General features: G+C 38.6%; 1 pseudogene; it reads right to left on the bottom strand.

Annotated features, from left to right (window-relative positions):
- Window positions 1-944: 944 nt before the first annotated feature.
- On the bottom strand, window positions 945-1,500 carry LOC133765309 (cell division control protein 42 homolog; annotated as a pseudogene).
- Between the last annotated feature and the right edge of the window lie 9,939 nt (window positions 1,501-11,439).

Below are 11,439 nucleotides of genomic sequence, written 5' to 3'. Positions count from 1 at the left end.
GCCACTAAGGCCAGAGCTACACCGATCCGAAGGCAGGAGCCAGGTGTTTCCTACTGGTCTCCCATGCAGGTGCAGAGGCCCAGACACTTGGGCCATCCTCCACTGCCCTCTCGGGCCTAAGCAGAGAGCTGGACTGGAAGAGGAGCAACCAGGACCAGAACCTGGCATTGATATGGGATGCTGGCGCCACAGGCAGAGGATTAACCAAGTGAGCCACGGTGTCGGCCCCGAATCACTATATTTCTAAAATATTTATGAGAAGCATGAAGTTTTTGTTTCTTAAATAATAGGTTTCTGGGAAAAAATAAAAACAAATAAACAAAAAATGACAAGTAGGCCGGTGCCGTGGCTCAATAGGCTAATTGTCCGCCTTGCGGTGCCGGCACACCAGGTTCTAGTCCCAGTCGGGGCACCGGATTCTGTCCTGGTTGCCCCTCTTCCAGGCCAGCTCTCTTCTGTGGCCCGGGAGTGCAGTGGAGGATGGCCCAGGTCCTTGAGCCCTGCACCCCATGGGAGACCAGGATAAACACCTGGCTCCTGCCTTCGGATCAGCACGGTGCACTGGCCGCAGCACACCAGCTGCAGTGCGCCGGTCGCGGTGGCCATTGGAGGGTGAACTAACGGCAAAAGGAAGACCTTTCTCTCTGTCTCTCTCTCTCTCACTGTCCACTCTGCCTGTCAAAAAAAAAAAAAAAAATGACAAGTTGCAACAGTTTTAAAAATTAAAGGAAATACAGAAAAGTCACATAGGCATTTCAATAAATGTTTTCATTTTTATTTTATCAGTAAATTAATTATATTTATGCTTAGATCTTACTAGAATTCCCAGAGGAAAGTGACCCATAATACAGAAGAAAACAGTTTCTACTATGGCAAGAAGCCATCTTCACCCTGGAAATTGGTGTATGGGAAATAGCCATGCAGCTGGACTATGAAGGGTATATTTATTGACTGCATCTGTAGCTCTTCTCTAGTTCTGGAGGCTGCAGGGCAGCCAACATTGCTTCATCAAATACATTCTTTAGGCCTTTCTGTGTCAGTATAGAACACTTCAGACACTTGACAGCTTTCAGACCATGAGCCATATATTCGGCAGTTTTTTGCTTTGATAGGCTTTTATTTGTTTTTGTAAATTTCTCAGTGGTAGAGGGGTCATTTCTAAGATCAATTTGTGTCCCTACAGGCAAGATACATTTCTTTGGGTAGTGTTGACTTATCTCCTTATATCTGGCATCGACTTTTCTTTCACATTTTCAAATAGGGATGGAGTGGCCACTGAAAAACAGACAAGAAATATATCTGTTATGAGTAACTCATTGGTCATAATCTGCCATAATCCCCTTGCCCTGCAATATGAAAATCTTCAAGAGTTACAGCTCTACAATGTCTGCCCAGTTGTCAAAAAACCGTACATATCTAATGGAAAGTTGAGCATGATATCAGGAGACATGTTTTACTAATAGCACCATCGTTAATACCAACACACTTAATTGTCTGCATTGCTAAAATAGTGTTGAATTCACTTTAATTATTTTGAATTTTGATGTTGCCATCAACAAAAATGTTGCCATTTTTTTTGCTGGGGTGTTGGCTACACTGCACCAGCCTCCTCCCTACCAAACAACAACAACAAAAAATCTCTAGAGTCTGTATCTAGTGGAGAATGTGATCTACAAAGAAAGTTTTGTCTTGCTTCTTCAAGGGCCTTGGCCTTTCTCCAAGTGGCAAAACATCCATTTGAAATAATTTAATTAAGTGAATGCTCCACAATGTTCAATATTTAATGAAAGCTATCATGCTATTTTAACCACAGTGCCAAACTTGCTGTGAAAGAAGCATCTGGGGAACTGTTCAGTTATGAAGATTCCTAGGCCTACCTCTGGAAGTTTTTATTTCATAGGTTTAGAGAGAAGTTCAGGAATGTGCATTTAGAAGAATGTTTCCCATGTAATTCTGGTGTGCAGCCAGTAAGAGAATGATTAATTCATACTATATATTGTTAAGCATTCAGTAAAAATGACTTTTATAAGACAATAATTTATTGAATTTCTGGATAATGATCATTTCTTTTTTCTTGTGGATTATTTTGTCTCTTTCCCAAACTGTACTTTTTCTTATTTCTCAAGAAAATTTATATAAGAAGAAGATTGAAATTATATGTTAATGTCATCTTTTCACCTATCCAATCCATAGTAAATATTCATGTGGAGTCAATTACAGGAGTAGGGAGGAGGAAAGAATTAAAATCTAATGAAAGTTAATCAAAGAGAAGAACTTCCTTCAGGCTGGCCAAGCATGTCTTTGGTTTGTCTGTCATTTATAATGCTTCAGCCTCTGGTTCATAGTCAAGCTGTAATTCTGCCAGTTAATGTATCCAATTAACCCCACTAATGAGCTAATCAACAGTGTAAAATCTGTGTAAAATCACTGAGGGTGTATGATGAATGGGAAATGCACTGAACTCTCCCAATATAAAAAGTGCTTTATTGCACTTGTTAAAGTGGCACTGTCTTATCCCTCTCTAAAGGATAATTTATCACCAGGGTCCATAACAGTGCCATGCCCTGATAAGGCAGAGGTGGCAATAAACCCATCAGAAAATGATTACTCAGGAATGTGGAGCAATTACAATGTCTCCATGTATCAGAGTCATAGGCTGGAGTTCAAATGTGCTTTTCTGTTGATTCAGAGTTCAAACAAAGGACTAGCAGTAAACTTGAAGGTGATCCATGACTGGTAAATGGATGGTATTTTATGTACACACATATTCATTTAAAATTCTCTGAAGCCAGTGTTTCTAGAATCTTATTTCTGACAATACAGTTCCATCGTAAATGAAGACAATGATTTTCTAGAAACTTCTATCAAAGAGATAAGACAACAAAGAGATGTTGACCCTACAGGAGCTACTCATGTCCCTTAAAATTGGTAATCTTTTAAGGAAATACTTTCATCAGAAAGTCGTTAGCCATTTGTTCTTATACCTACACCAAGGTAATATTCTATAAAGACTTATTTTTAAAATTTTTATTAATAAATATAAATTTCCAAAGTACAGCTTTTGGATTTCAGTGGCTTTTTCCCCCAAATAACTTCCCTCCCATCCGCAACCCTCCCTTCTCCCACTCCCTCTCCCATCCCATTTACATCAAGATTCATTTTCAATTCTCTTTATAAACAGAAGGTCTATTTAGTATTTACTAAGTAAAGATTTCAACAGTTTTCACCCACACACAATCACAAAGTGTAAGGTACTGTTTGAGTAATAGTTATAGCATTAATTCACATTATAAAACACATTAAGGACAGAGATCCTACATGAGGAGTAAGTGCACTCCTGTTGTTGACTTAACAAAATGACACTCTTGTTTATGGTGACAGTAATCACCCTAGGCTCTTGTCATGAGCTGCCAAGGCTATGGAAGCCTTTTGAGTTCGCCAACTCCAATCTTATTTAGAAAAGGTCATAGTCAAAGTGGAAGTTCTCTCCTCCCTTCAGAGAAAGGTACCTCCTTCTTGATGGCCTGTTTTTTCCGGTGGGATCTCACGCACAGAGATCTTTTATTTAGGTGGTTTTTTTTGTTTGTTTGTTTGTTTGTTTGTTTGTTTTTTTGCCACAGTGTCCTGGCTTTACATGACTGAAATACTCTCATGGGCTTTTTAGCTGGATCCGAATGCCTTAAGGGCTGATTCTGAGGCTGGAGTGTGATACCAATCATAATACCAAAGAAATTCTTCTCAGATCTGGAAAAAATGATGCTGAAATTCATATGGAGGCACAGGAAACCTCAAATAGCTAAAGCAATCTTGGACAACAAAAACAAAGCCAGAGGCATCACAATAAAAGATTTCAGGACATACTACAGGGCAGTTATAATCAAAACAGCATGATACTAGTACAGAAACAGATGGATAGACCAACAGAACAGAACAGAAACACCAGAAATCAATCCAAAATCTACATCCAATTTATATTTGATCAAGGATCGAAAACCAATTCCTGGAGTAAGGACAGTCTATTCAACAAATGGTGCTGGGAAAACTGGATTTCCATGAAGCAAGACCCCTACCTTACACCTTACACAAAAATCCACTCAAAATGCATTAAAGATTTATATCTATGAACCGACACCATCAAATTTTTAGAGAGCATTGGAGAAACCCTGCAAGATATAGGCACAAGCAAAGACTTCTTCGAAAAGACCCTGGAGGCACAGGCAGTCAAAGCCAAAATTAACAATTGGGATTGCATCAAATTGAGAAGTTTCTGTACTTCAAAAGAAACAGTCAGGAAAGTGAAGAGGCAACCAATAGAATGGGAAAAAAATATTTGCAAACTATGCAACACATAAAGGTTTGATAACCAGAATCTACAAAGAAATCAAGAAACTCCACAGCATCAAAACAAACACCCTCTTAAGACATGGGCCAAGGACCTCAATAGATATTTTTCAAAAGAGGAAATCCAAATGGCCAATAGACACATGAAAAAATGTTCAGGATCACTAGCAATCAGGGAAATGCAAATCAAAACCACAATGAGGTTTCACCTCACCCCGGTGAGAATGGCTCACATTCAGAAATCTACCAACAATAGATGCTGGAGAGGATGTGGGGAAAAAGGGACACTAACCCACTGTTGGTGGGAATGCAAACTGCTTAAGCCACTATGGAAGTCAGTCTGGAGATTCCTCAGAAACCTGCATATAACCCTCCCATACAACCCAGCCATCCCACTTCTTGGAATTTACCCAAAGGAAATTAAATTGGCAAACAAAAGAGCTGTCTGCACATTAATGTTTATTGCAGCTCAATTCACAATAGCTAAGACCTGGAATCAACCTAACTGCCTATCAACAGTAGACTGGATAAAGAAATTATGGGACATGTACTCTATAAAATACCATACAGCAGTCAAAAACAATGAAATCCGGTCATTTGTAACAAGATGGAGGTATCTGGAAAGCATCATGCTGAGTGAAATAAGCCAGTCCCCAAGGGACAAATATCATATGTTCTCCCTGATCGGTGACAACTAACCGAGCACCAAAAAGGAAACCTGTTGAAGTGAAATGGACACTATGAAAAACAATGTCTTTATCAGTTCTTGTCCTGACTTTCGAGGAACAACTTAATACTTTATCCCTTGTAGTATTTTTTTTTTGTTCTACTTAATACTAATGGTTAAACTCTTTATTTAACACACAATTATTCTTAGGTGTTTAAATTTAACTGAAAAGTGATCCCTACTAAATATAAGAGTGGGAATAAGAGAAGGATGAGATGTACAGTTTGGGACATACTCAATCTGACTTGCCCAAACAGTAGTGTTAGAAATAGGCATGGGGATTCCAATACAATCCCATCAAGTGGCATGTACCAATGCTATATCACTAGTCAAAGTGATCAGTTTCAGTCCATAATTGATCACAATGATAGGATTAAGAGTCAAAGGGATCACATAAACAAGACTAATGTCTGTTAATACTAACTGAGAGAATTAAAAAGGAGAGAATGATCCATCATGGGAAGCAGGATACACAACAGACACATAGAATGGCAGATGTCCTAAAGACTCATCTTAATGTAGGAAATCAAGACCTTCCTTCTAGTCATAATCTCAAGATATGGATCAAAAAAGAAAAATCCAGTAGGCTCTCTCTCTTATTTTACCTTTTTGTATCACAGTCTCTGCCTGTTTTATATGTTTAAAACCACTGATAGACTTTGAAGAAAGTGGGAAAAAGAAGCTTCTCATTGATTTCTGGATAATTATCACAATATTTTATATTTTGACTGACTTGTCATTATTTCCATCTTGCTTTATCTGAATTCTTTTCTCTCAGTTGTGATCTCAAAACTGAGACATGCCCTCACTTTTTTTTTATACTTCTGAATGTTTCCTTATCTTTCTATTCCATTCATCTTGCCTATAACATAAGACATGCATTTATCTTTATCAAATAGTAAATATCCTTTCCATTTAGGTAATTCTGTTCTTACTGCAACTTCTTTCTCTCCCTCTCCTTTTGTCTTCCATCTCCATCAACAAATATGCTCAAGTTATATGACTGTTTAAATCCCTTTTATTTCACCCTTAATCTACCCTCTAGTACTAATTTTTTTCCTTTTTACCTAAAAATACACTTTTTGCTTCTAGTTTCCTCTTTATTAATGCAAATACTAACTTAACTTGATAATCCCACTCCTCCACTTTTACATAGTAGTCAGATCAAAAATTACTTTCTCAAATGTAGCTAACATCTCAAATATCAAACCCAGTGGTTTTATTAAGCTATAATCATAAATAGTCTCTGAAAAATATCTTATCCCCTTTCTTTTCTATAACATTATATTTTTGGTCTCCATTACATCTCTGATTGCTTTTCTTAGAATTATCCTTTGTGAGCCTAAGTAAGATTCTCTTCTCCTGTGTATATTATCCTTATTTATTTTCACTTTATTTGAAAATGAGAGACAAAGAAAGACAGAGAGACAGACACAGAGAAATGAGATCTTACATCACTTCCCGCATTCCCAAAACAGTTAGGGTTGGGCCAAGCCAAGCTGGAAGCCTTAAACTTAATCTTCGTCTTTCGTGTGGGAAATAAGTTTATAAAGGCTTGAGACATCATCCGCTGCTTCCCAGGGTATGCATCAGCAAGAAAACAATGGGATGTAGGCTTTCTAAGCATTATCTTCCGCAAAATGCCCATGCTCTTTTATCTATTCTGTAATATTATTTTATACACACATTAAAAAATATTCCTACCATTCTTATCCTACACAGACCACTGGAGTGCAATTCTTGCCCAAGAATTTGACTATACTGCCTATCTTCCAAAGAATGAAATAGGATTTCTCAATTCAGTTTGAATTCTAGGACTAAATTTTCAAAATTTGAGATATTGTTGATATTATTAACATCTCAAATATGGTAATTATAAATTTTAACTTATTGTATTTTACTACTCAATCAGTATATACTCTTTAGGTTATGAAGATTTTCCACTTTTACTTAAAGCAAAGAGTTTTTATAAAATATATCAGGATGTGACAGGACTAGCCATAATCAAATGTCTGTAAGCTTCTTCTCCCAGCTTTGTTTTAAGTGTGAGTCATGTTAAGATCATTAAATCCCATTTACTCCATGGGGTAGGGAAGATGGTTAACAATTCTTGACTTTCCTTATCTTAGTTTGTTCAGGCTACTGTAAGAAAATAATGCAGGCAGGGCAGGTTAAACAGCAAAATTTTACTTTCCACAGATCTGGAGACTGGGAAGTCCAAGACTATGGTGCTAATTGATTTACTCCCTTGTTAAAGGGTCTTTTATTTGATTCACAGAAGCTTCCATATTACAGTATCTTCATGTGATGAAGATAGATTATCTCTTGTGTCTCTTCTTATTAAGGGATTAATCTTAACATAAAGGTTCCACCTGAATGGCCTAATCACCTCCTAAGGTGTCCCACAATGGGGTCTAAAAATTCATTATATAAATTTTGTGGGGGTACTTTCCTAGTCAATTTATGCTTCTATAACAACGTAATAGTCTGGGTAAGCTATAGAGTTTATTTATTTGAAAGGCAAACAGAAAGAGAGAGACTCCCATCTTCTGGTTCACTCCCCAAATACTTGCATCAGTAAAGGCTGGGTCAGACTAAAGCCAAGATCTGGGAACTCAGTAAGTTATCCCATGTGGATGGCAGGGACCCAGTTAGTTGAGTCACTACCTACAGCCACTAGGGTGCACATTAGCAGGAAGCTGAAATCTAGAGCAGATTGGGATTCAAATAAAAACACACTGATAAGGGCAATGGGCATCCCAAGGGGTATATTAACTGCTATATCAATGTCCAATCTCAAGTCTGGGTAACTACAAAAGAGAAGAAATTTATTTTTTTAGAGTTCTAGAAGCTCGGAAGCCCAAGCTCAAGATACCAATAGTTGGAGCTGGCGCTGTGGCGTAGCGGGTAAAGCAGCTGCCTGCAGTGCTGGCACCCCATATGACACCGGTCCGAGTCCCGGCTACTCCACTTCCAATCCAACTCTCTGTTGTGGCCTGGGAAAGTAGTAGAAGATGGCCCAAGTCCTTGGGCCCCTGCACCCATGTGGGAGACCTGGAAGAAGTTTCTGGCTCCTGGCTCCTGGCTTCACATTGTCGCAGGTCCGGCCATTGCAGCCAATTGGGGAGTGAACCAGCAGATGGAAGACCTCTCTCTCTCACTTCTCTCTCTCTGCCTTTTCTTCTCTCTCTGTGTAACTTTGACTTTCAAATAAATAAATAACTCTTAAAAAAGGGATACCAGTAGCTTGGTTGTGTGATGAGGGATCCTTTCGGTTTCCAAGATGGCATCTTGATGTTGTATCTTCTGGAAGGAAGGAATGGTGCATGTTTAGATGTTGGAAGCCAGAAGTTCAAGGGAACCAAATGCTAAGGGAAATATCTTTCTTTAATAGTCTAATTATTTTCATTCATGATGAGCCCTCATGGCTTAATCACTTCCTAAATGTCCACCTCTGAATATTACCACATGGGCAAGACCTGAATTTTGAAGACACATTAAAAGCAGAGCAGACATAAACCTTCAACTTCAAGCATTCTATCACTGGCACCCCAAACTTAATGTCCCCTTTAAATGAAAAATACACTCATTTCATTCTGACTGCTTCAAATACATTAAGTTATTCCAGTGTAAATTCTAAAATTTAATACCTAAAATTTTATGTAAGTATCATTTTTCTAAATCAGATATAGGTAAGAATTATGGTATGATTCTTCCTGAGACAAATTGCTCTTAAGCTGTAACTAAACAAATTATGAGCTTCAAAAATATGGTGGGACAGGGACAGGACATGATTTCCTATTCAAAAATGTAGAGATGGGGCTGATGCTGTGGCACAGTGTGTAAGGTGGCCACCTGTAGTACCAGCATCTCATATGGGCACCAGTTTGATTCCCAGCTGCTCCACTTCTGATCCAGTTTTCTGCTATATCCTGGGAAAGCAGTACAAGATGGGCAAAGTCCTAGGGCTCCTGCACTCACTTGGGAGACCAAAATGGAGTTCCTGGCTTCCTCCTGGCTCATGCCCAGTTTCGGCCATTTGGGGAGGAACCCAGCAAATGGAAAAAATCTCTTTCTCTGTCTCTCTCTGTCTCTGTCTCTCTCTGTCTCTATATCTCTCTTTCCTCTCTAACTTTGCCTTTCCTATAAATAAATAAATATTTTAAAAAGAGAAACTGAAGCTGAAGTTTGTGATGATTTCTGAATTATCATCATCTTCATGGTCATCCTTCCCTCATTTTGAAGAACAGCACAAATCTGTAGTCAAATAGCTCTAAGTTTCCATCTTTCAAAGTTCAAGAAGCCCAACAGTCTTCATTTGGTTCCATCTGTTTCCTTTGCTTCTATTCTATTGATTCAAATGGAAGTGTTCCTGTTGTGGTGGCTTATTAGATCTATGGTTCATACTCATTATTTTCCTTTATCAAATGATTGGATTGTTATACTCTTAGAATTCTTTTCCAAATACAATTTCTGTTGTCTATAATATGGAAAGGCTGATATTTTTTCAGATCTTTAAATTATTGTCTCTTTTTGCTTAAAAATTCTATCTTGAATTAATTACTCTCTTCTCATGTGTTCCTATAAGTGGTCAGGAGGAACCAAGCTGCTTTCAGTACTTTGCATAAAAATATCTTAAGTTAAATGCCCAATTTTATCACTCACAAGTTCTGCCTTACATGAAATATCTCAGATAAAAACATAATCCAGGGGTGCGGAGCCAAGATGGCGGAATAGTGAGGGCGCGCACCAATAGTCCGGGAAAAATATAGTTCAATAAAAGTGGAGTTTCTGTAGCCTCAGGAAAAGACTCAGGAAAAAACTGCAGAGGACACGCTTCCAGATCTAGTGGATATGACACAGAGGACCTACGGGGAGAGCAAGGTCGCCCACCGCATGGAAGCTGAGCCGCGGGAGCCAAGCCTCAGAGTCTGTGTGCCAGCACTGGAAGGGGAGGTGAGACAAAAACCCCAGTAACCCGAGACATTGGCGGGAAAGGCAGAACGAGGCCTGAGGCCCCACTGGAGAAAGTTCACCAGGCTGACTGGAGGGGAGAAAAAAATGAATAAATAAGGGGAACCGGCATGAACACTAGCCTCTCTCTCCACTCACCTTACAAAGCCAAGCAACAAAAATAGCAGGCGCTGTTTTATGTATGTAAAATGGCGCCGGCCACTAGCAAGAACCAAACAGAGCTCTCTGCCCACACCCATCACAGCCTCTAAGGATCCATCAAAAGCAGACAGTCCACTTAATCTAGAGTCATAGTATTGTGAGAAAAAGCACCACAGCAAAGGAACCAAAGAATATCTCCAATATGCCAAACAAACATAGAAACCGAAGTAACAACGGCAAGGAAGAAACTATGATGCCCCCAAATGAAACAGACACCCCAATTCAAGATTATGAAGATGATGAGATAGAAGAAATGCAAAAAGCGGATCTCAAAAAATTGATAAGAATATTAAGAAGTTCTCAAAAACAAATTCTTGAACTACAGAAATCCTTAATGGACAAGATAGAAAATCTCTCTTGTAGGGCACTATTTAATGATTAAGGGATCCATTCAACAGGAAGATATAACGATTATCAATGTATATGCACCTAATCACAGGGCACCAGCTTATTTAAAAGACTTGTTAAGGGACTTAAAGGGAGACTTAGACCCCAATACAATAGTACTGGGGGACTTCAATACTCCACTCTCAGAGATAGACAGATCAACAGGACAGAAGATCAACAAGGAGACAGCAGATTTAAATGACACTATAGCCCAAATGGACCTAACAGATATCTACAGAACATTTCATCCTACATTTAAGGACTTTACATTCTTCTCAGCAGTATATGGAACCTTCTCTAGGACTGACCACATACTAGGCCATAAAGCAAGTCTCAGCAAATTCAAGAGAATTAGAATCATACCATGCAGCTTCTCAGACCACAAAGGAATGAAATTGAAAATTAGCAACTCGGGAATCCCCAGAGCACGTGCAAACACATGGAGATTGAACAACATGCTCCTGAATGAACAATGGGTCATAGAAGAAATTAAAAGAGAAATCAAAAATTTTCTGGAAGTAAATGAGGATAACAGCACAACATATCAAAACTTATGCAATACAGCAAAAGCAGTGTTAAGAGGAAAGTTTATATCAATAGGTGCCTACATCAAGAAATTGGAAAGGCACCAAAGAGATGAGCTTTCAAGTCATCTCAAGGATCTAGAAAATCTGCAGCAAACCAAACCCAAACCCAGTAGGAGAAGAGAAATAATTAAAATCAGAGAAGAAATCAACAGGATTGAATCCAAAAAAACATTACAAAAAATCAGCCAAATGAGGAGCTGGTTTTTTGAAAAAATAAACAAA

Source organism: Lepus europaeus, chromosome 8 (assembly GCF_033115175.1).
Source record: "Lepus europaeus isolate LE1 chromosome 8, mLepTim1.pri, whole genome shotgun sequence".
Lineage (NCBI taxonomy): Eukaryota > Metazoa > Chordata > Mammalia > Lagomorpha > Leporidae > Lepus > Lepus europaeus.
This window is presented reverse-complemented; position numbering and strand designations above follow the sequence as displayed.